The sequence below is a fragment of the Colias philodice genome, chromosome 26, assembly GCF_061535455.1.
Source record: "Colias philodice isolate Cphi_HAF_F1 chromosome 26, ilColPhil1 Martin Lab GWU primary, whole genome shotgun sequence".
Lineage (NCBI taxonomy): Eukaryota > Metazoa > Arthropoda > Insecta > Lepidoptera > Pieridae > Colias > Colias philodice.
Genome location: NC_143111.1, coordinates 374,421 through 400,635, shown reverse-complemented (window position 1 = coordinate 400,635; position 26,215 = coordinate 374,421). Strand labels below are relative to the sequence as shown.

Sequence of the window (26,215 nt, the reverse complement as noted above, 5' to 3'; positions counted from 1 at the left end):
AAAGTGAATGAATGGTGCAAGCTATGAACTATGACGGCTTATCCATTTATTGATGGCTCCCGTATACAAAATTAAAAAGAAAGAATACGATAGTTTAACAGTTTATTTATTCCCCCCCTATAGAAAATTTTAAATCTATTGGACGATATTGTGCCCATGGTTTTATGTTATAAATATAGTTTACCGTAAGAATAAATCTATCTCTACATAATGAAAAATCGCTTCCCGTTCTCTGTCTGTCTGCCATTTTATCATTCTGGTTCCAATTCTAATGCAAATCAAAAAATAGTTAATGAAACATCGCTCTAGTTTGAACCGTGACCACAAACCGCTCTATTCCCAATCGTCCCATTAACAAACCTTTACGTCGTGTCGCTTTAAAAATATCTTTTGTTTTTATTCACTCAAGTGCACTATGCTCTGTGCAGGCGGGCTGCGGTCTGGGGCGACGAGCGACGAGCAGTGCACACGAGTGTGGCCTTTTTACATACATTCCAATCGCGTTTCAATATCGATTGTATGCTTTTGTTACTCTGGGCTTAGTGCCGTCTATTCGATGCGATATGTTGTGCATAATGTTGGAACAGAAATGAAGCAAATATTTTATTTGTGTTGATTTGAATGCGTTGTTACGTATGTTAATGAAACCATTCTAATTGCAGTTTATTTGAATAAAAGAAACACAATTGTTAATGCTCTTGTGGCAGAAATGTTCCAAAGTTCTCACAGGCTACAAGTCAATTTTAATTGTAGATACTAGATACATCGTGAAGAAAACGTTACTTAAGTATTTGCGTATATCAAAGTAGGTACACGCTAAAACAAAAGCACGTAAAATGCAAACGCGTAAATTTGAATTTTAAAACCGCAGCAGATTGAGTGCGCTCGAAGGAAGCGAAGCCGCGCGCGAGTTATTAGCGGGCCACTGAAATATTGATGAAGTTGGGCGCCCGCCCCGACGCAGCTTCGCTTTTTGCGCTCATGTTCCAGAGGTACCTAATCGGTTTGACTTACACTCGACAAACAAACTTTCGAATCAAACGTACCGGCTGTGGTATTGTTATATATCTACACTTCTGGAGCACGCTCAAGGTTTTGTGAGGGTTTTTGTTGCTTGATTTATTAACGTTTAACTAATGTTCTCACTGGAAGTATAGGTATATAAGTATCTAACAGTCTAGGTAAATCGAGTCAAACAAAGCAAATAAAGCCTAAGTCACTTTGTTATTGGTTTGCATTAGCTACCTACGCGCAATAAGCTTTCTACTGCTGAAAGAATTCGCAAAATTCACAGAAAGAATATTTTCTACAAATCCAACTATCATATAGTTTATGTTGAATACATTTCATAACGTCACATAGTACGTAACATTAGTAATTGAGCATTGGTATTCCAGTCTTGTAGTTTTATATTTGTCGCGGGAGTCTTACAGCTGGTGCTTTATGTGAATTTATACTTGATTTTATACTGTCTACGTATGATTTTATAAGGCACTTCAGCCTTCAGTACGTCACGTATTGATTATATTAACGTATGACATAAGATATAACGTTGGTTTTATGTTTGATAGGTAGAGATTGTCTAATCTAAAAATGAACGCCCCTCCACTAAACTTAATTGTTTCAATGTGTGAGGACAAATAATTATTGAACCACTTTATATGTGTGCGCGCGGCGATTCTACTGCAAACTTTGACTGTCTCGCGCACTGATTTGTCAACTAATCGGGCGATCAGTTCAGGTGCCTAGCATTGTATGGCGGGGAGAGCGCGCTATGTACGGAATGACACGTCCGTTCTGTCGTGCATCGCGTCATTTATGCACTAGTTGGCCAACTGGTCCTGTCGTTCGGGCATGGATTGGACTGGAGGACTGAACGACCAATGAGGCAGACCAATTTGTGTGTATTGCGTCTATACACGTACTTTGAATGTGAGCGTTAACACAGTGGAGGGGCGTTCATTTTTAGATTAGACAATCTCTACTGATTTAGTTATAAATAAAAAAAAATCTTATAAGAATAAGTAAGAAGACACATTAACGCTGCCAAGTGCTAGGCAACTTCTTTTTGGTTTTAAATAAATGATAAACCAAATCTTTCTTGAAATTAAATATTCATGTATTCAAAAGTCAGAAGAAAAAGCTTAATAATTAAAGAGGCTACTTGTAAGTGACATTAAAAGACAGTTTTATTCACCGTATGTGGAGATTTTTTAAGCAAACTTCTCGGAGAAATATGCCATAAACATTGTGAGTTATTGTTCCATTTTTATTTGTTCTTCTGCCGCTGCCATATAGTTCATTTCACACATTATTTCAACAAAACGTTCTTAAAATCTAATTCTAGTAATACTTACGTTTCATTTAGAATAGTTAGGTTTAATTTGTCAAAATTATTTTTAACATTTCAATCGCTTTTATATTTAGATTGATATCTAATTTTAGATGTCTGCTTAATGCAACGGCTTAATGGATGAACAAATGGATAGGAATAACGTTATTCTCTCCGTAATGACATGCGGCTTTTCTAAAACTAAAAACATTAATAAACAGTATTTTTTACAGCCGCATCAAATGAAAATGAGCTTTATCTCATTAGATGTTAGATCCGTTTAAAATGGACGTCATTTGCATAACGAGTAGTCACTGCCATTCCGCAGAATGAGATTTTATTACTGGATCATTTCTTTTCATTTCAAAGAGCAAATTTATTAAAATAAATTATCCCTCGGAGCTTCGTCCATTCATTTATTCACTCGAAGATGGATTTTTGTAATATTTCTGAGTGTCTCTTTAATAAACTCGTAGAGACTTGTAAGAGGAGTTTCAATGGAGCATTATTAATTATCTGCAGAAGGTGGTTCGAATCGCGGTAATATGAAACACAATAATTATTATAAGTACCTTAGTAATTTGTATGTTTTAGATCTTTCGGTAATATATATATTGTAGTAAGGCAAAGCCAAGTTTTCATTTCATCCCCAGTACAGAAGGTAATATGTAGGTACTCATGCTTTTTTAAGTTATTTAGTTTTTACATTATATTTCCAATATAATAGATAGCTCTTTTCATATTCGAAAGATAGCGCTTTCGATTAAATTTTCACTATCTTTGATAAATTATGGACTATTTTGTATATATTTCTGAAAATACATTGACTTTAAACTTCAGCACTTAAACTTTATTGGATGTTTTTTTATTGTTGGATATTTTTCAACAAACCAAAAGCCGTAAAAAAATGAATCCATACTTGAGTTTTATCAGCATTCATTGAATCAAATCCAATGGTTTAAGTCCAATCAAATCCCCAAACCAAATTCACAATAGCGTTGCCCCGAAAATTTTATTCAGTTTGTAATTAACTGAAAACTAATCCCGTATTCAAAATTCGTAGTATTGAGTTTATAATACGTGCAGTGTATTCAGTAAAGCCGGTGTATTGAATTAGTTGAGCGCTGCGAATCAACCGAATGTCAATGTATTTATCGTGTGATCTGTAGCAATGCTCTATGAGTATGAGGTATTGATGGAACCGTACAGATTGTGGTCATGTTCCGCGTTCTACGAATTGCATATTAATTTTAGACTTTAAGTTTTGCTGTTTTGTAACCTAGGTTATGTGTTATACTTTAACTATAGTTGCATATGTATCATGTAAATAATTGAATCTTAATGAATCAAATGTTAAGTTCTGTTGTTGTTTTTAAGAGTACTGTTCAGATGTACAATTAGGATTGTTATAGCAAAGCTACGTGGTGGGTACAGGATGTTACATTATAACAATATATTCTAACGTAGTTTCGTGAAGGAAGTCTGAGAAAAAATATCTTACGCATTAAATCAAGTTATACACAATCGCTGTGCCAAATTTTCCGTGTAAACGGAACATACAAGCGTTTATTTGCACATACACTTTCCGATTTATAATATAAGAGGGAAATAGGGTGTATAAATAAAGAGCCATCTTATTGAACTGGGAACTTTTACTATATTAAATACAATATATTTAAATATACCTATTTATAATAATATCTATATTGCCAGAATAGAGCTCATTAAATTAAATTTTGTATAAACTATATAGTGAAGTCTACACCAGACGTTCCCAAAGTTTCTTTACTCGTAGACTTCATTCACTAGACCTGCCGCTGCTGTCTTACCTACCAATTAATTTAATCGAAAAAACTGATGTTTCTCATGACATTAAATTCGTGGCTAAACTCGTAAAACATCCTATATTTCATAGGAAATACACTTTCGTAGACTTGTGAATCCCACCTTTTTATAAATGTCCTCGAATTATATAGATTTCTAGGGTACTTTGGCAATCGCTGGTCCAGACCGTACGGCGCGATTAATCATTCAGGCGTCACAGTGCGAGATGAAAGACGCGCCACGCTCGCGTCGCGCACCGAATTCCTCATGAATATAGACTGGATTGGTTTGTTACTCGCAAATAGTTAGCCGATGCATAATTAAATGTCTTTCGTGCTTTTTTCCTCTGTGCCTCTGCTAATCTTGATGAATTTCAACCAGGAAAACGTATTACTAACCTATAATAAAATATTAAGTTCGGTGCGAAAGGTCGATAAAAGCATACAAACCTCAATTTTACTTTTACAATTTCAGCCACATCTTAAAACGAATTCGTTTTTAAAATGTGGCGGGTCAAAGAGGTACAAGTACTGTAATAGTACGTACGATCCTTTGTGCGAAGGTGCTTATATTTTCAAAGCGCTTCTGAAGATGTTGTATTTCAAAGTCCTGAAATTGAAAAATGGTAACGTTATATATAAATAGACCGGAAAATACAATACAATGGACTTTGTCCAGTTTAACAAAGTTATAAAAGTCTTTGGTTGCCATATTACTCAAGTTTAATATGACAAAACATAAGTCGCATAAAGGCTTTCCAACGCTCAATATGTTTATTTAATACTAGCGGTCCGCCCCGGCTTCGCCCGTGATACATATTTCGCAATAAAAGGTAGCCTATGTTCTTTCTAAGGGTCTAAAGATTGTGTGTGCCAAATTTCATCAAAATCGGTCCAGTAGTTTATGCGTGAAAAGTGAAAACCATACATACATACATAATTACATAATTACAAACCTTTCCTCTTTATAATATTAGTATAGATTAGGTACGACAATAGGCATATTTATAGTTCAATTATAGTTCTTCATTTCTTGTTACAAATAAATGGATTGTGTGGGTCTATCGGATGACGGATCTCACGCGATAATGAGCAAAACAACTTGTTGAAATGTAGAGTATCACACTAATTACGTACTTACTAATTATATCTTAATTCTGCTATGAAAAACATCGTTAAGCGTCTTTAGTAAAGCCGTGGTACATAATGTAGTCAAAAGCTTACCTTTAATTAACGTTTCACATACATAAGTATGATTGAATTTTTTCACTCAATTACGTGTCTCCCATCTTCGATACAATTTCACTGCTATATTAGATAACATTCCTACACTACATATACATTATACACACATACAGATACTGTATGGCCGATTGTCAATATCAACAGTGGACGAGTAAATGATTGCGACACGGATAGATGGACGTGATGAAATTACAAGGTTTTGCCATATGCTTCGAGTAATAAAGTCATGTATATATAAAAAAATTAAAATGAATAAAAATGTATATAAATATACTAACTACCCTGCATCCCATTGTACGAGAAATCCATGTTTAACATTCTGTTCTATATACGAATAAGTGTGAATACTGCTATTTTAATATTAAAAAAATAATAATTAAATAACTATTCCTTAACCTCACAATGCAATCTGGATTCAAATTTGCGAAGTGTACGTACTATCAATATTTTATAACGTCCTAGGGCTGATTTGTAAGTTCATGACGCTTACAAACTGGTAGAGAATACAACCATAAAGTACATTATAGTCTACCACTTTGTAACCCGGTTAAAATGAACAAAGGTACTTAGGTTTATTTTGGGTACAGTGTACCTTTTGATAGCGAAGTCTCAGTGTCTATATCTAAATAAAGATCGCGTAAAGTAACGCAACCTTTACGACTCAATCCCCGCTTTGTCGTAAACGAAGCCAATACGACCTTTGTTCTCACGGATACCGATGTCGGGATTGTGGATCAGGTCGTACACTAGAAGTATCGGGATAAATACAAGCTGAATAATCCCTTCAAATAGATGAATGTCACGTATTTGGAATGGTTTTGACTAAATAAGTTGTTAGCAAAAGACCCGAATAGTCTATTTTTCTTTTGTCGTAGGCGTATCTATTGTTTGGTATTTTATTTTGTTAATACCTAAATCTTCATTCAGAGAGCAGAGTACTTTCATATCTGTTGCTTAAATAAACTCAAAGCTTGTAATAAAATTATTTCCACCAATAATTGTAGGTACGCTATACATATTAATTTGTACATTTCCATATCTCGAACGTCCACCCTAATGTTTTTTATGAAATAATACTCGGATAACAAAGGGAAATAAAAAGCGAAGGTGTAAACGGACACCAGGGGTCGCTTCGACCCTTCCTATCACATTATCGCGTTTATTGCGCCTAAGTAATTAATTGGTCCTGTTACTGTGTTTGTTTTGATATTTTGACACTCACGAAGAGGTTTTCATACGTTTACCGTTTGATTAATTAAGGCAATATTAAAAACGTAAATTAATTAATTTTCTACAGGTTAATTTGCATAGTTGCATAATTTAAAAACTGATAATTTTACTAAGGTACTCATAGAACTTAGTTTTATATATCTTATATATAAAATTCTCGTGTCACAATGTTAGTCTGCATACTCCTCTGAAACGGGTGGACCGATTCTCATGAAATTTTCTGTGCATATCGGGTAAGTCTGAGAATCGGCCAACATCTATTTTTCATATGTACCACGGGCGAAGCCGGGGCGGACCGCTAGTACGTATATAATATTTATAAATTATTTAAATTAATCATGAATCGCATTATACCCACAAATAAAAAGCTCTTGGTTAATTTACTATGTGCTTTTAAAATTTTTGATCATACTTATCAATAATGTTGATTTTCTTTTATTACAGGTAAGCCTACTGCTGAACAAGCGAAGAATTATCAAGAGAGAACAGTCACGGTATAGTGAAATAAATAGATATAAAATTCACAATGTTTTGTCTTATTTATACCTGGTTTAAAGTGTTTTTCAACTAGCGCCATCTATTGGAATACGGCTGAACTGCGTTATGGACCACATTGCAAATGCTCTCTTAGTTTTCTCGATGCAGGAGGCGTTGTGTGTAAGTACCTTTATAACTTCACAGAGGGCGCTGTTGCTAGAAACTAACGCCATCTACATGTATGTTATTGAGATGCTTTAAAAGGTACACCCTTGAAAAAGGTGCCTGTAAAATATTGCTGTAACATCGATGTTAGCAGGTAGATGGAGTGGTTGCAATGGTTAATATTTCTCATTACTTATACGGGTACGAGATCTATGCAGAATCTTTATGGTTAACCATGAGAGATATTTTAGATACTTGCTGTAATAAGACTCCTTGAATCCTAGCGGATAACTTAAAAAAATGACACAGAAATAGTATGGTGTCTCAAATGGTACTACAGTAGCACCTCGTTAAGTCGAACCTCGATAAGTCAAAAACCTCCAAATCTCGAAAAAATGTCTTGTTCCCTTCCCTTCAAACCCGAAAACCTCTATTACTTGAAATTTTGTTCCTCTGTTAGTCGAAATAATCACCGAGTCCCTCCAAGCCATTTTGGTACATATTTTCACTCTATAACTCGAAAAATCTAATTTGACCTCTGTATCTCGAACATAGCAACGTTTTATTTTACAACCAGTACACTATTGTTTCTTAGAAAACATTTTAGGAGTATACGATAATTAATTTATGACTCACGAAACACGTGTTTGCGTTAAGTATCTGATGACGAAATTATCGATTCAGTAGCTCAGAAAACCGATACTAATGATTAAGATGACATAGAAGACGTGAATAGTACATGCGCTCCATGGGTTTCCATCAAAGAGGCAAGAACCGTATTGAATACCTTACGAAATTTTATAAAGCAAACCAGTATCTTTGAAAAAGAAGAATTTTCTGCTCTTTATAGATTATAAAATGCTAGAGAACAACCAAATTATCTAAAGCAAAAAAAATACTGACTTTTTTAATGCCATATTTTTTATTTTAAAATGATTTGAAATAATGTTGATTTATAATAAATAAAAACATGTTTGTGACCTCTGCAAGTTGAATTTTAATTTATTTTACCTCTGTAACTCAAAATTGATAAGAATAAACCTCAAACTCTTTATGTCGAATCAAAATCCGCCTAAGTCGAAATCCTCCATAAGTTGAAAACTCTATAACTCGAATTTTTTGGCGTCTCCCTTGATATTCGACTTATAGAGGTGCTACTGTATTATAATTCTCTTTTATGTTACAAAGTAACTACAATGTATAAAAAAGTGAGATGCTGCGCCAAAACCCGACGCATTCGTGACAAAAACACGTATCTTGAGAGAGCATGAGCGTACGTCATGTGAAAGGACTCTCGAGTAAGGCACATTCTCATACATTTTCAACTTTTACGCTGCATACATAAATTCACTGAAAACAACACACAAAATTCAGACAACTAAAAAAGCGACAAACGACATTGTTCATACATTTAAGTCGCTGTTTTCACCTACTAAGGGGCCCTTAACTATTTATTTTATTACGTAATGGTATCCATAGCAATTTAATCTGTACAAATGCAAGTTGTTTACTTATAAAGCAAAAGATTTAATCGCGCCAGCAAGTTTCAGTCTTATTTATTTACTAATAATGTGTTTTAAACTGTAGCGATGTTCTTGGAAATGAGCTTTTCATTAGGGATTATATCCAGTTGTTAAAGACTCGAGATTTTCTATTCGCGTCTGAAGATATTTTGCAGTTTGCAATAAGCAAGAAATGTTGTTACTTTATGAGATAATTATCATACTTATCATATATAGATCAATTCATTTTATTTATATTATTAATGTTAATCTACATTTAAAAAGTACTGAGTGTGAGTTTTTAATGAATACAAAGTATTTCAATTCAGGAAACAGTAGGCCACATACACATAATATTCCTTTAAACAATAGGCATTACTTATGTGCATTAATTAAAAACTGCATCAATTTGAAAAGGTTTTAAAATCTACGGTGGAAACTGGAAAGTTTATAAATTATTATGATTAAACGAATTATAGCTGATTTATGTTCACTCTATCAAATATCTAAATCACAGACACGCCCATAAGCCTTCAATAAAATATTCGGTGAAAGATCACTAGGCTTGCCCCCAGCGGTCATTAGAATTAGTCCCTGCGGCAAAATTCAATTCGTCCCATATCTTGGACCTTCAAACTTGCCTTTTTGATGTATTATTTAGGTGTTTGGAGATGTAACGAATGCCTCTTTAGACATGTTACAACTAATTATGCCCAAATTATAAATTTGGTTCTTAGATATCGATTATAGTCGAGACCTAATTTTCCAAAGTCAATTTTCAAATTAAAGTAAATTTATTTATTAGAGCTCCTTTTTATTACAAAATATCGAATTGTAACAATCATCAAATATTCGCAAAGGCCGGAAATATACATTTCGATATTATTAAAGAGTTATTAAATTCATAATCGCTTTATATTTGTAAAGACCTAATTAGACTGGAAACAGTTACCAGGAACACATAACGGATGAGGAGGTTTACTTCAGAGGCTTAGACGTGTAGTGTAGGATGCTGGAGGCAGACTTAATACCCTTTGAGAGCGGTGGGCGTATGTACCCTGCCTACATCGTTGCAGAACATCCTATGCATTTACCAAAGATTACCTCAATTTACACAACATTTTGAATGAAGTGGTTGTTTAATTGAAATAAAAAAAATAAAAATAGAAAAAAAGTTTCGTCTCTTGGAGGCGCCGGGTATCGATCCCGGTACCTCTCGCATGCTAAGCGAGCGCTCTACCATCTGAGCTACGCCCCCGGTTGGATTGGAGCTCGAATATTACGATCGGATTTAACAAAGAAGAATTGTATGCCGCGGGCTGGGTCGGCTAGACATCGCTACAAGGTCCTTTCTCTTGTTACTTCAAAGTTCAACTATGTTATCAGATAGGCTTATCTGTAATTTATTACACATAATATTGTTGAGATAAAATGAATGCCATGTCAATATACAAGCGGTGAATTATTAGAATGATTTATTTTCAGTCAGCAACAACACGTTTTGCATACAAGCGTAGGTACAAGCTTTTTATTACCTAATTCTATTAAAATTACACTTTATTCATGAAAGGATGCGGGTTCGAGTCCCGCCTCTTGATCGATTTTTTTCTATTCTTTATAAATTTATATACTTTATTCATTTAAAAATAAACTGATTCATTGTATGGTTAAAAACATTGATTAGGATAAGAAATTAACGGGATTGAAGTAATTGTTACTTTATTTAACAATAAACAAAACTCTGCTATTCCGAAGCCGGAATTAAAACAATATCTAACAAACACGAAGAGAATATCAAACAACATTAGCACATGAGGTAATTAAAAAGCGTTTTTGCAATAAGTGCAGTCGAGAAGACGAGCACACACGGCTGCATCTGCAGGGTATCTAGTGTTTGGTCGAGACCGCACTGCGCTCAAGGGCTTGCATTTACTTTAATTAAATACTTATTGTTTGTGATGTACTTGATGTTGAAAAGAAAATTTACAATAAAACGAGAGATTTAATGTTTTTGTACTTAAAAGTAAGTAATGTTATTTTTTGTAATTTATGTAAATCGCTTACGAAACTACGATTTCTTGTGAAGAAATTTCTAAAGCTTTGACAGTTTATTAAAAATAATGTTACTGTATGTTTTTTAAACAACATACACATAAAATATATGATAAAAATCATAAACTGGTTTATTACATAATCAGTTTTGAATCTATCTTCTTAACATTCAATTTTATAAAGTGCCAGAAGCACTCTGTAAATTTACAGACTGCTTTTGCTAGATATGTATTCAATATTTGAAAACTGTGAAGTGGCGTTGGATTAACTAAATACATTTTTAAAATAAAGAGAGATTTTAAAAACTTCGGTTAGTTGTCTACTAATTTTAAATTTAAATTTTATAGATACAATGGAAAACTCGTTGGTTTAGATATGACAAACTAGCTTCAGACCGTGGCTTACCTTGCGTTTTGCTTGAAGCTTTTATGTTATTCCTAATAATTCTAATCAATATGGTTTTAGTAGATTTTGCTACAAAAAATATTATGTTGAATTCACATCCATACTTTCTGATTTATAAAATAAGTATTTTAGTGACTGGTAGGTAGGCTTTTCACATTCGTTGAGTGGATAAAATGAGGGAACGCATTAGTGAAATGCTTTCTTGTGTGAAAGCTCGTCATTTTATCCTAATCCACGGGTATTATCCGGTGACGGAAAGTCTATAACTAGATTCGTATATTTGTTATTTACCAATGGATTTCAACGATAGTTGCTTAGATAATAAGTTTTAGGTACTACTCTAAAAACCGAACGCTTGCGTGTTCACATGACTTGATGGTTATTCAATAACTCGTTTTCTAGCATTTGCAATATAAGTTTAAAAATAAATATAATATAACCCGTTTTAAATCCATTGTAGAGACGTAGAGAGACATATTATATATTTAAGTATTAATCTACTTCATCATTTTTTTATGTATTTTAGATCATAAAAAATCTTTAAATATACTAAACTGTTAGAGATTTTCTGTTAGGTATTCAGTAGTAGGTAAAGACAAAGACACTTAGTTGAGGCTTTAATTAATTTACAATGTTTGGGACTTGGCAAGTGTACGAACATTAATGTTTAAAATGGCTATCCTCCATTGGCAAAGGTAATTTAAGTTAGGCTCCTCATAAAAAGTAAAAACTATTGGACAAGTTTTGTCTGACAGACCTTGAGCGGGCTGGCGTCGTGCCAGGCGCGGCGCGTGACGTTTGTACAGAGCGGCGCGGTGGCGGAAGCGGGTTTAATTTATTTCGATTTTTTTAAAATTAAATTTGACATAAAATCATGAATTAAACGGAAAGTAAAAAATGTTGTATTATGGAAGATGTTACCTTACATATGTAGGTACTTATAGAGGTATTTAGAAAATAAAAATGAGCATAGGTAAAGATAAACACACTAAAACAGCGATTCTTTATTCTTATATTTTTTCTCGTCTTTACGTTCCTTTAATATTTAAGAAGAACAAAATAAATGTCTCCAATTAAAATAAAACTCAGTATTGATCAAGTAGTCGCCTCGCTGCCTTCATGATCACAGTCTTATGGTTAGGCATAGACCCATTGTGCCTGAATGTCCCCGAATGCTGTAAAAGATTTTAATTCTCATTTTCGAATATTGTGCAATTTATCTTTGGATCCCGCCGGGTGATAGTTGTGCTTGGGAACCTTTGTCTGCATGTGATTTGGTAAATATAATGGATAAATATGCGATTTCATAGCGAATAAACTGATAGCGCTGTCTCTGTGAACTGCCTGTATTTCCATAAAACAAAATATTCTACATTCTCGATCGATGTGCAATGCTTATTATATGGCTTTAATTAAAATTTATAGTTTATTTTTGTTATTATAGATCTATGAACGAGTATTATAGTAGATGAAAAAATAATTATTGTTATAATGGAAATAAGGTAAAGTATACAAATATTTCGTATTATAAGATCAGCTTTTATTTTTTTTTACAGAATAGTATGTGTAATAATACTACACGAGCAGTGAATTAGCAATATCTCAGCAACAGACCGAAAGAGGCCTGTCCCTGACTACACACGTTTTGAAGTCGGCTTAAAGCTTAAATAAAATGAGAAATAAAGCCGCTGTAAGCCGATAAATCCTCAATGGATATTTTTGTATCATCTCTTTATTAAATAACATTACTTTATCACTTATAATCAAATATTTAGTATACAAAACTGCGTGGCATATAAAATTACAGTAGGTAAAGTGGTGAATAATCTAACAATAAGTAATAAGTACAAAGATTATTAATAAAGCATAGAAATGGAAGAAAATAAGTTTATTCAAACTCAAACTCAAACTCAAACATTCATTTATTCAATTAGACTACTATTTAGTAGCACTTTCGAATCGTCATTACATAGTATTTTAACATTTACCACCGATTCGGAAAGCAGTATCTATGGAGAAGAATCGGCAAGAAACTCCATAGTTGCTCTTTTAAATAATGTCAATAAATTTACATAATATGTAACTTATATCTACCTAACTACATAATATGCCAAAGAACTGTCCTGTGGTTTTTACGCGACAACCCTCCATGGGTCTTTATCGTCCATATATTCCTGAATACTGTAGTACGCTCTCTGAACTAGTACATTTTTTATGTAAGTTTTAAATTTAGTACTACTAAACTCTTTAATATTATGAGGAATTCTATTGTATAAGCGTATACCTTGACCCATAAATGAATTTTTAACTTTAGCTAATCGGAAAAATGGCATTTCAATTCTATTCTTGTTCCTTGTGCCATAATCGTGTCTATCTCCTACTCTTGTGTGTAAGTCAGAGCTTTTGTGTACATGCAAAATATTATTAAATATATACTGTGATGGTACAGTAAGGATACCAGTATTTTTAAAATGATCTCTTAGTGAGTCCCGAGCACGTAAATTATATATAGAGCGAATGGCTCTTTTCTGTAAGATAAATATAGTTTCTATATCTGCAGCCCTGCCCCACAGTAGAATTCCATAGGACATAATGCTATGAAAGTAGCTGAAATAAACCAATCTGGCCGTATCTTCATCGGTGAGATGCCTTATTTTTCGGACTGCATATGCAGCAGAACTGAGCTTACCTGCAGCGGTGTTGACATGGGCTCCCCACTGTAGTTTCTCGTCCAATGTTAACCCTAGAAATACAGTAGACTCAGTAGGATGCAATACCTCCCCGTTCAAGGTAATATCTCTGTTCAACTTTTTTACATTAGGAAGTAAAAATTCAACACAAGTGGTTTTTTTGGCATTTAATAATAAATTATTGGCAGTAAACCATTCAGATATGTGTAAAAGAGCACTGTTCACTTCGTCAACATTTGGGTCATGCCTATCCACATTAAAAATTAATGAGGTATCATCTGCAAACAGAACTATTTCACACCTATCCTGCAAATAATAGGGAAGATCATTGATATATACCAAGAACAAGAAGGGACCTAAAATTGACCCCTGTGGAACACCAATGTTAATTGACGCACCGCTAGAACGTTCTCCATTAACAACTACAGTCTGTATCCTATCATGCAGGTATGACGCTATGAGGTTCTGGGCTTTTCCTTTAATTCCATAGTGATTAAGTTTACGTAACAAAGTACAATGTTCAACGCAGTCAAATGCCTTGGAGAGGTCACAAAATATCCCTAGAGCATTTTTTGAGTTTTCCCATGCCTTATATATATGTGTTAGAAGTGCAACTCCAGCATCTGTGGTTGAGCGCCCCTTTGTGAAACCAAACTGTTTGGTGTGCAGTAAATTATTATTTGCAAAATGACTACTCAATTGGTTTAATATTAACTTCTCGAATACCTTACTTAATGTTGGTAAAATAGAGATAGGTCTATAATTGTTACAGTCTTCTTGATCGCCCTTCTTAAATAAAGGTATAACTTTACTAAGCTTTAGTAAATTAGGAAATGTACCATAGTCACAACACTTATTAAATATGGAAGCTAAATTTTTCGCAATATTTTCTATTATATTATTAACTAAATTTACGGACATTCCCCAAAGATCACAAGTATTTTTAAGATTAAGCGTCTTAAAGGCAGTAACAATATCATTAGCAGTTACGTGTCGTAATTCAAATAATGTACTGCACTCCGCAACATGGTCCCTCAAAAAGGTCTCTGCGAGTGCTGAAGACGAATTTAAACTATTAGTAATAGTAGCAGGGACACTACTGAAGAATTCTTCGAAAGCAAGCGCAACATCAGCACTTTTGTCAATAACCCTGTCATTATTTACAAGTTTTATGGTATTACTTGATTTGCTTTTACCCATTTCACCATTAATAATTGACCAAACTGTTTTAACTTTATTATCAGAGTCGCGTATTTTTTCTTTGATATACAAACGCTTTGCAGTGAAACAAACTTTTTTAAAAATTTTTGAGTAATTTCTAACATAACTAAGAAAAGATGGGTCTTTATTATATTGCTTCATACCATATAATTCATAAAGAATGTTCCTGCACCTATGTATACTAGCTGTCGCCCATTTACTAAATGGTAAATCCTTGGTAATATTTAAAGATTTAACTTTAAATATTTTTTCAAATTCTTTATGTACTAAATTAAAAAGATTTTTAAACATTTCACAAGGACTATTAGGATAGGATTGATCATTTAGTAGGGGCAGGTTTTTATTAATATTATTCCTAAATTTATTAATGCCTTTTTTAGTTATAGGCCTAACATTAATCCTTTTAAATGTAGGTATGCAATCCCATTCAAAAACTACTTTCTGGCCACAGTGATCCGAAGTCAATGTATTGAGAATATTTTTCTCTAAACAGATGCAGTCACAGTATATATTATCAATACAAGTTGCAGAAGTAGGTGTAATTCGTGTGGGTTCGTTAAAAAGTTTATATAGATTAAATGACTGAAACAAATTAACAATTCGTGTAGCCGTTTGTGTTTGTAAAAGTAAATCAATATTAAAATCACCACATACTATAACTTTTTTTTTACTCCTGCTTAGACGCTTTAATATTTCTTCCATGACTGTCTCAAACATATTATAGTCACTGGAAGGGGGTCTATAAACGCAAACAATAATATAACGCTCCAGCTCCACACAGGACAGTTCAATGGTCCGTTCTACAGAAAGACTAACAATGTCAGTTCGTTCTTTACATTTTACACTATCATGTACAAAAATAACAGAACCTCCGTGAATAGCCTGTGTCCTAAAGTATATACTTTTTAATTTGTAATTTTCAATATTTACTAACGACTGACATTGTTTAAGCCAATGTTCTGTTACACAAAATATTTTAATATTGTTATCATTCAGAAACAATTCTATTTCTAACAATTTGCTAGCCAAGCCTTGAATATTTTGATGCACAATGGAAAAAGACTGCTTAGCTGTTGTCTTATATACTAGTTTAAATCTAGCTTAGGGCTAGATTGTCTGTCTACACTTAATCTAGGTTGATGTATAAAATTACTACTACATAAAATTATAGTAGATCGATGGTCTGATACCGAACATGTACCAGACTGGTTAATATTATATGCTATTAACATAGCAAGTTCACGCTTATATCTATATGGCAGATACACTGTAAACTTTGTCAAAGTAAAAGATTTAATACATGAGTTAATGTCAAAGTAAATAAATGCATCACGATGATGATTTGTTAGGTTATACAATTTTAAATTCATATTATGAATTAATCTATTTTGTTCTTGTGTCAAACCAGGTAGGTATGGCAAGGTACACAACATAAATTTACATTTAGTCTTACTACTAATATCTAACATTTTTTTTAATCCTACATCAATATCCTTATTATTTATATTTAAACTATCCCCATATAATATAATTACAATATTATTCTTATTAAAGCTGAAATGATCCAGTGATTTGATTATATATTTAAATGAACTGTTATAGTCCATTGAATGAGTCCCTCCAAGGGGGGTCTAGAGTGCGTGAGTTAGTAACGTAAGATGTTTCTTCGGAAACATGTCAAGAGTCCCTAGGTAATAAACATACTAAAACCCCGGGCCACTAGGAGGAGCCCCGGAGTGGGGGGAGGGGGGAAATGGGTCCATTTTTTCATTTTTCGCTTAAATCTCAAAAACGGTACATGTTAGAGAAAAACTTTCAAGGAAAAGTTGAAAGGCCATAAAATTATCTACAAGTTGTACCTGAATCATTTTTTCCTATATCCTGCCGTTTCTGAGTTATACGCAGTAAAACATGATTTTGGCTCAAACAATTTCCACATCAATCGATCAAAAAATATTTCTCTCTTCCAAAAAACTAAAATGTGCAACTTGTGACCGGTACTGATAGATTGCTCTTAATTAGGTCTATAATTGGTAAAATAAACACATTCCTCCATGGAAGCCTTTAGGAGGAATCGATTGTCAAAATATTATATTATGGTAGTTTGAGTTACTGAACTTGATCTTTTTATTTTTTTCTTCCAAAAAACTCAAAAGTGCAACTTGTGACCGGTACAGATAGATTGCTCATAATTGGGTCTATCATTGATAAAAATACCAGATTCCACCACGAAGGCGTTTACGGGGAATTGAATTTTATTAGGGTAGTTACGATACTTGAACTTTTTATTTTTTTTCTCCAAAAAAACTCAAAAGTGCAACTTGTGACCGGTACAAATAGATTGCTCATAATTAGGTCTATCATTGATGAAAATACCAGATTCCACCATGGAGGCGTTTACGGAAAATTGAATTTTATTAGGGTAGTTAGTTAAAAAGTTCATGCATCGTAACTACTATAATAAAATTCAATACCTCCTAAACGCCTCCATAGTGGAATCTGGTTTTTTTATCAATGATAGACCTAATTATGAGCAATCTATCGGTACCAGTCACAAGTTGCACTTTTGAGTTTTTTTGGAAGAAAAAAAATAAAAAGTTCAAGTATCGTATCTACCCTAATAAAATTCAATTCCCCGTAAACGCCTCCGTGGTGGAATCTAGTATTTTTATCAATTATAGACCTTATTATGAGCAATCTATCTGTACCGGTCACAAGTTGCACTTTTGAGTTTTTTGGAAGAAAAAAATAAAAAGATCAAGTTCAGTAACTCAAACTACCCTAATATAATATTTTGACAATCGATTCCTCCTAAAGGCTTCCATGGAGGAATGTGTTTATTTTACCAATTATAGACCTAATTAAGAGCAATCTATCAGTACCGGTCACAAGTTGCACTTTTGAGGTTTTTGGAAGAAAAAAATAAAAAGATAAAGTTCAGTAACTCAAACTACCCTAATATAGTATTTTGACAATCGATTACTCCTAAAGGCTTCCATGGAGGAATGTGTTTATTTTACCAATTATAGACCTAATTAAGAGCAATCTATCAGTATCGGTCACAAGTTGCACTTTTGAGTTTTTTTGGAGAAAAAAAATAAAAAGTTCAAGTATCGTAACTACCCTAATAAAATTCAATTCCCCGTAAACGCCTTCGTGGTGGAATCTGGTATTTTTATCAATGACAGACCCAATTATGAGCAATCTATCTGTACCGGTCACAAGTTGCACTTTTGAGTTTTTTGGAAGAAAAAAATAAAAAGATCAAGTTCAGTAACTCAAACTACCATAATATAATATTTTGACAATCGATTCCTCCTAAAGGCTTCCATGGAGGAATGTGTTTATTTTACCAATTATAGACCTAATTAAGAGCAATCTATCAGTACCGGTCACAAGTTGCACATTTTAGTTTTTTGGAAGAGAGAAATATTTTTTGATCGATTGATGTGGAAATTGTTTGAGCCAAAATCATGTTTTACTGCGTATAACTCAGAAACGGCAGGATATAGGAAAAAATGATTCAGGTACAACTTGTAGATAATTTTATGGCCTTTCAACTTTTCCTTGAAAGTTTTTCTCTAACATGTACCGTTTTTGAGATTTAAGCGAAAAATGAAAAAATGGACCCATTTCCCCCTCCCCCCACTCCGGGGCTCCTCCTAGTGGCCCGGGGTTTTAGTATGTTTATTACCTAGGGACTCTTGACATGTTTCCGAAGAAACATCTTACGTTACTAACTCACGCACTCTAGAACTTTTTATTCAATGGACTATTAGGCGTACAAACATTAGTAACTTTAAGCCCTAAGTTGTTGAGCATAGCGCCAAATCCCTGACCAATATTATCTGACAACACAATTATTTCCTGCTTTGAAAGGTATTTAGTATTACTGGTTGGAATTGTGGTAGTGGGTTTAACACTATGTATGTCTGTGTAGTCAGGCTTATGGGGCGACGGTTGCTCATTGTCATTGTTTGAACACTGACATACATATTTATTGGTCAGCGACTCAAAACGATCCATATTCTCATTGCTCAACTTAATAAGATAATCTGCCTCTTGTATATGCTCATTAATTTGCATTTGGGCAGAAGAGTATTTCTGGTTCACATCAGTTAACATTTGACTTAAGGAGTCTATCTTCTCCTTAAGTTCAGTTGTTTCTACATCATATAAGATTTTATAGTATTCTAGATCCCTATGATATTTATCTAACTCCTGAACAAGGTTTATGTTGTCTTTCTTTAGTTGAACTATCTTTTTTAAAGAACTCTTTCTAACAATAGATTGCGTACGCTTGATGAATTTACTTATTCTAAGATATTTTTTTAACTTCTTATGCGAAGAGAAATTGATTTTTTTAAAGTTTATAGAGCCACTTAACTGTCCACATTCAATTAATTCATCATGAAGACTACTTGGTGTGTTGCATTGCCGCTTGGGATTGTCCTCTTGCGCTTCCATTAAGCTACATTCCAACTCAGCGATACGGCTAAGTGCTTTCTCATGGTCACTAGAGCACTGCTGGAAGCTGTCCACAACGTCTTGTAGGGCTTTGCACTTGTCTTCACTATAAATGTATTTCATGTGTAGTTCAGCCAGCTCGGCCTTAAGAAGAGAGTTCTTTTTTATAATTCCTTGAATCTCTAATTCACTTTCATCCCGCTCTTGTATGAGTTTTTCACATAAAGATTGTGAAGCTTTTAAATCATGGAGTGTAGCTTTTAATTTATTCTCCATGTCCTTAGCTACTGCCTTGCGGGTCAGCATGTTGTACTTTTAAGTTGCTGAAACAGATGAAAGGAAATGTATGAGATAATTATTCCTGAATACTATTATGATAGAACTGAATGTTGATATTAAGTGATTAACGGTATGATGTAGTAAAGAGTAAAGAATAATATTGTCTGGGGCGATAAGTTTTTGTCTTCTAAATTGCTTCCAACTTGTCAAGCAAAGTGAGACGGTAACTTTTATGCCAATGTATTTATTGTGACGTAGCTCATTAAATATGAGCGGTGTTAGTATTACAAATGAATGTAGGTGTCGTTATAATTAAATATGAAATTTTAAAACTAGTACTCCCCTGGTTTATTGGAGAAGATGTTTGAATTCGGATAACCGTTGACACGTTGACCTCCGCGTTATACAAAACGTTGCGTAGATCACATAGAAGGTGTGTTTCACAATTATTTTCACTTTTATATCAATAAAATAGTTAATAATTACTAATATTTACTATTTTTGCACTAATTAATTAATTTTAATGTAATTTTAAAATTTAAAAAAAAAAAAAAAAAAAATTCGGCAGTAAAAATATTTATTTAGAAGCTAGAGTTCGACAACCACTAGAAAAATAATTTGCGAAGAGTATTGATGTGTTGCAATGTCTGGGTGTTCATTTATGACATGTGAATGCTGCGGTGTGTTTATCAAGTATCTAGTTTCGTTTGCGATTGAAGTCGGGAGACAAATAGCGGTAATTTACAATTGGCTGTGATGCGCATCCGTTGGTGCAAAGTGCGGATGTTCAGATCGGATGTCGAGTGCGTTGCACTGCTGCTTAGAATCAATACTGAAATGTATTGAAACTTGCAGTGTGGGTGTAAAAATAATTGCATTCTTAAACAAATATTTAAATAAATATTCGAGTAAAAATTATATATAATTATTCATATGTATTAAATATCAAGCCACGTTAAAGTGATGTTTAACTCGTCAACAAAACTATGCAGATGATATCAACCTATTAGCTCTCCATCTATTTTGATCTTCATTTAACCCTCCTCCCAGACACCAAGTTTATCAAAGAGCTGTTTGACTGTTGAACTCGAATCGAGCCGTGGAACTTGAGATGCAAAAACTTTAATTGGAGCTACAATATTTGAGGGCGCGGCTCGCGAACTATTTGAGCTCGGGTTCAACAAGTATCTCTAGTACGTAGCTATATTGTATAGTACAGGTTGAATAGGGGGCAGTGTACTGGCTGTGAAAAATAATATCTAGATGACGAGCTTATATTATACAGGTATTACTGTAACGTCTGTCAAGCATGGAAATAAGGACTGTTTTACGAATTTGAGATATTTTCGATAAAATCGTGAGCCACATTTTTGACAAAAATGAAACTTGAATATCATAAAATTAATCTATTTCTAATCTGATTATTACACAGGTCGATAAGAAAGAATTACATGCTTCACAGCGTAGGCCTACTTGCATTTCATGAATACCAAGATAACTTGACTGTCTAAGAGGTCGTATATTTTCTTCCGCACAGGTTCTGTGGTTGATTGGCACGTTATCAACAAGGCTAAATAAATTATCGACACAACGAGTGGCTTGAGGCCCGGTAAAGTGGATTAAGGACCTCACCGAGGGCCCTTGTCACGGTCGGGGTCTCGCGTGCGTGCCCTTTCTGTCTTTTGTTCTGGGATAATTGATGGATCCGTGATATCTACTCGATTATCCTTTATTATTTATAAAAGTGTATTTATAGGTTACAGGGGTTAGCTTTGAGTGTTTGAGATTAGCATTTGGCGACGTGTAGTGTAGGAGAACGTTCTGCCGTGCCCATCTGATTAGCTTTTGAGATTGATTTGTGATACATAATAATATATTTATTTATTTATTGAGACTGCACATTTTATTAAATTGTCAGGTAAAGTATTGTAGGTCACGTGAAATATTCCATGGAAAGATGCCGAAAAGTAACGCATTCGAACTATAACAAAACATTTTTCTAAAGTAAGTTTTCATTCTGTCACCATGATTAGTACTAAAATGGATGGATAACTAAAATATTGAACCGTCGCTTCTACAAAGTTATTCGAGGCTTCCTCTCGGCATTCCTGCCACGTGCGACCATTGATTGCCTCGCACAGGTCGGGGGAGGGGGGAGGCTGATGATCTTATGTGTATGTACCTAGTGCCTACTTCATAAACAAGCCACTGAAATTGTATGGAACTCCTTGATTGGAATACGCCATTAAGATAGTTGACTCTAGTAATACATTAGAAGTCTTGTCGGTACCCAGGTACTCATGTTTTATGCAATTGTTTTACTATAACGAAATTACGTTCGTGAAGGGGTCTTCAGAACGATTGCACATATGTATTTGAAAATTCATCAACCTCTTATTATAGATCAGCCTCTTATAATGCATTAAGAGGTGTGTAGGGTGTGTATTCTACATAATGTATCGGTAAAGTATTGTTAATGTTAGGTTAAAAATATTAATTAATGCAATAATTAAGGAATTAATTGATTTTCAGATCGTGCATTGATTTGAATACCGTATTTAAATGAATTAAATTTAAAATTAATGGTTACATTGTAAAATCATTAATTTCAATTATGTTCTGAGCAAATTTGTAGTTTTAAAATTGAAAAACGTTCACAGTAGGTAATGAAATATTACATATTATAAAATATTTAATTAAACGCGACGCAATCAAGTAATTACTCGTGTGAAATGCAATCAAGTATTTTGACCACAGAGTGCACTATAAAATATGTTTATGTCGCGGTTGTGGTGTACACCATAAGGTTTTACATATTTATAAAATTAGTTTTTTTTTTTATAAGACTGACGAAAGAGCCTATAGTTTTGCAATGTTTCAGCTACCTATAGATAAATCAAGTTTGACAATACGAACAACTACAATACGCAAATATAGTCGATGCTGTGCAAAATATATCTACATAACTGTTGAGTGCAAATTCAAAAACAGTTGATTTCAAGTTTGTAAATAAATAAACGGTAAATAATTGCAATATGTTTAAAACGAAAACAAATTAAATAATTAGTTTCATAATGTAAAAGGCATAAATTAATAAGTATTCCATGATTGTATGTCCTTAATTAACATTAGTTTGCAATGTTACAAGTGTAACAACAAATGAATAGCTGTATGTTTACCAATTTGTAATTTCTAATTTAGGTACATACAAATGTTTCATTATCCGATAAATCAAACAATGTGACATCGGGGATCGTAATATAATCGTAGGTTTATTATTTGCGACGTTTTACATTAAAATTTCGCTCATACAGACGCAATTTTGCGATTTCAGTGCGTTTCCACTTGTTTACAAAGGAAATAAGCCGAATGTGCTCGATAAATTGTCAAAAGAAATTACCTTTTCCACCCGTTTTACTTATCATTTTATTCCGCGTAGGCGTGCCGTAGTTCGCATTGTTTATGTATAGAGAATGGGGCTTGTTTCTGTTAGAAGTCGGATCCTTAGACTTTTAGGGCTATCTGGGAGAATGCGTGCGGCACTAGAGTTTGGGAAATTTTTGTTTATAAATTTAGAGTAGTAGGTACTAAGATACTTCTATACTTGTTATCTCTAAGTAAAAGAGCAATATAAATTTTCATGTCGATATTTAATTTCGAATTTATAAATCTGCCGGGATTCACATAGAAATTACAATACCTTATCCCAGTAAATCTCAGCTCGTAATCGACAACTTATCGCCATCCCTATTCCCTATGCGTTATTGAGCACGTGACTGCTTGTTTCTATAGCTAGTGTACCTATAGGCTATAAGTAGTGTCTACAGGTAATCTACATTGTGATATAGGTATCTTACCGATATAACTGCACTGCACTGATGCTTATAATAGCAGTTATATCTAATATAATATGTTATACCTATTTATGCGCTTATGAAATTAGTTTCTCTATATTTGTTATAAATAAATTAAATAGCAACTGTTATATACTTCAAGTTTTGTGTCGATATTGAATAGTGGGCTTTTGCAAATAGGCAGAATAAACATAATTTTGGCCATTTTGCGTTTGAAGCATTCGCGTTTAGATCAAATATCCGGTAGGTATGAAATTGGCCTAAACGCAAATACAAACCATTTAGAAACTTCATTAATTTGCTAACCGCTAGACCTGATAGAATTATTTCCATCAATCATTTCTTTTATTAGATTCTTACACGAGACTTGAATATTTACATCCAGCTATTAAATATCCAATATCAAAGTCAACAACATCTTGATATAATTGTTTAATTAAATTGAAGTAATATAATGTCAATATTGAGGCGCCCTTTCTCTAGAAGTATGTCTGTCTGCAGATTTTGCCGTGGATTAATTTAAACCTTTCTTGGAAGTGAATATAAGATTGAAACCGAAATCATTATTGGATTTTCATTGGTTTATTTAAAGCTGAATATTATGATATTTATTTCTCCAATAGCTAATGCCATTTTTATTAAAGTCGTAATAAATGATGATAGAAAAAAACTATTCAGTAAAACATCGAGATCACCGTAGCGGTTATACATATACCATTAATGTGTGCAAAGATAAACGATGGACCCAAAGCTTCAACGATAAATGATGGACTGGGGTTTTGGAAGGAAAATTCCCTCCCCTTATACAAGTTTACAATTATTATGTTTCACATCGCAAATGCGAGGTGCAGTGACCGCGGGCTAAACATCGAAACTGTTGTTTGTCCTGGCCACGTTACGAGCCTTTGAGTCTGACCCACAAAGGGACACGACCATTCCACACATTTTCGTCGCAAAATAAAATGCTTTTACAGTTTCGTCCAGGGTAATAACTAACTCGCCTCGTTTAACTGCCCAACGACCATCTAAATTACAAAAAGCGTGCTTCATTATATTTGCTTTTGAAATGCGCTCGTTTTTCAATGGCCAGGCCAATTAAGATATTATTCGTTGATATATTTTAACGCGAAATGTCAAGTTCCCTTAAGAACTATCGAGTCTTGCAGGCCGATACGCTCTCGAGGGGATATCGCAGCAACCCGTCGATGGCTCGCGTCTCATTAGCTTTCCCAATAAAATAATTGAGAGATTTTCCCGTAGAGATGAGATAAAGTGGGGTGCGGGGGCGGGGGATGCCCGGGAAACCTCCAGTGATCGGCCGCCCGCCCTAGCGCTCGCACGCAGCCGCCCGGCGTGGTACTAGGATAACATAACCTCTATGTGATGTGTCATATCGAGTGCTGTGTGCTCGACTCTTTGGGGATTGTGTTCATCGGTGGACATTGAATGGTTTGACCAGTTAGAGCGTTGTTTAATTAATGGATAACTTACCCGATACCGCCCTAACTTATAAATAAAATCGTAGATTACTAAACGTTTGTTCAAATATAGAGCAATTAAGCCTTTTTTCGTTAATAGTAGATCGAGCTTAAAGAATTTTAAATACATTAGATAGTTACTCGTTGATAGAAATTTTAAATATACCTAAGCAAAATATTTTCAGTGATATTTATCTTCAATTTTCCTGTAGCATGATGCAAAGCTTAAATAGAGATCATAACCACGCATAGTACATTGCCAATTTTGCCAAGTATAAGATCAATGTCCGCAAAACTGGATGACGCGTAAGAAATCGTTTCTAGAAGAGGTGACACGTCACGGCCGCGTTCCCATCGGTTGCACGCCGGGTCACGTCCCCCGTACCGTCCCAAGCCCCAAACCAAAGAGCGATGCGTCGCATTTGTCCCGCGTCGCAATCAACGGCATCTTTTATCTTCATTGCGCGACTTTTATTTAATAAAACGAAGCTTTTAACCTGAAAAATGTTTGTAAATTAAGAGATGTCTCGGATGTAACCTCTTTGTTGCTCTATAGGCGTTTTATTTGAACTATTTTCTTAAAAAGCGTGTTTTGTTTTATCTTTTTATTGATAAATTAATCATTAGCCATTGCGCAAACTATTAGTTATATATTCAATGCTATTAATACATAATACGATGTATAGTTAATTATTCCTTCAGGCCATGCAATATCCGTGTATTAATTTATGTACATATCTATATATATATATATATATATATATATATATATATATATATATATATATATATATATATATATATATATATATATATATATATATAATATCCTATTCAGAACACGTACTATAAATTCTATTCATTCAAGTCAGAATAGTCGAATTTGACGAATAAACAGAAAAGCAGCAAATATATTTTGATCTGGTTACCACGTGAGCAATGCGGGCTCTATAAACTCCTATAATAATAGACTAATGACTATGTATAGGCATTGA

General features: G+C 33.8%; 1 protein-coding gene and 1 non-coding gene across 4 annotated transcripts in view; one reads left to right on the top strand and one right to left on the bottom strand.

The window, feature by feature from the left end:
• The window catches only part of rg (A kinase anchor protein rugose), a 385,845-nt gene that overhangs the window by 56,469 nt on the left and 303,161 nt on the right, over window positions 1-26,215 (top strand). The gene's annotated exons all lie outside the window — the stretch shown is intronic.
• Window positions 9,960-10,032, bottom strand: TRNAA-AGC (transfer RNA alanine (anticodon AGC)). Its single transcript has one exon. It is a non-coding gene; the product is annotated as a tRNA-Ala (tRNA).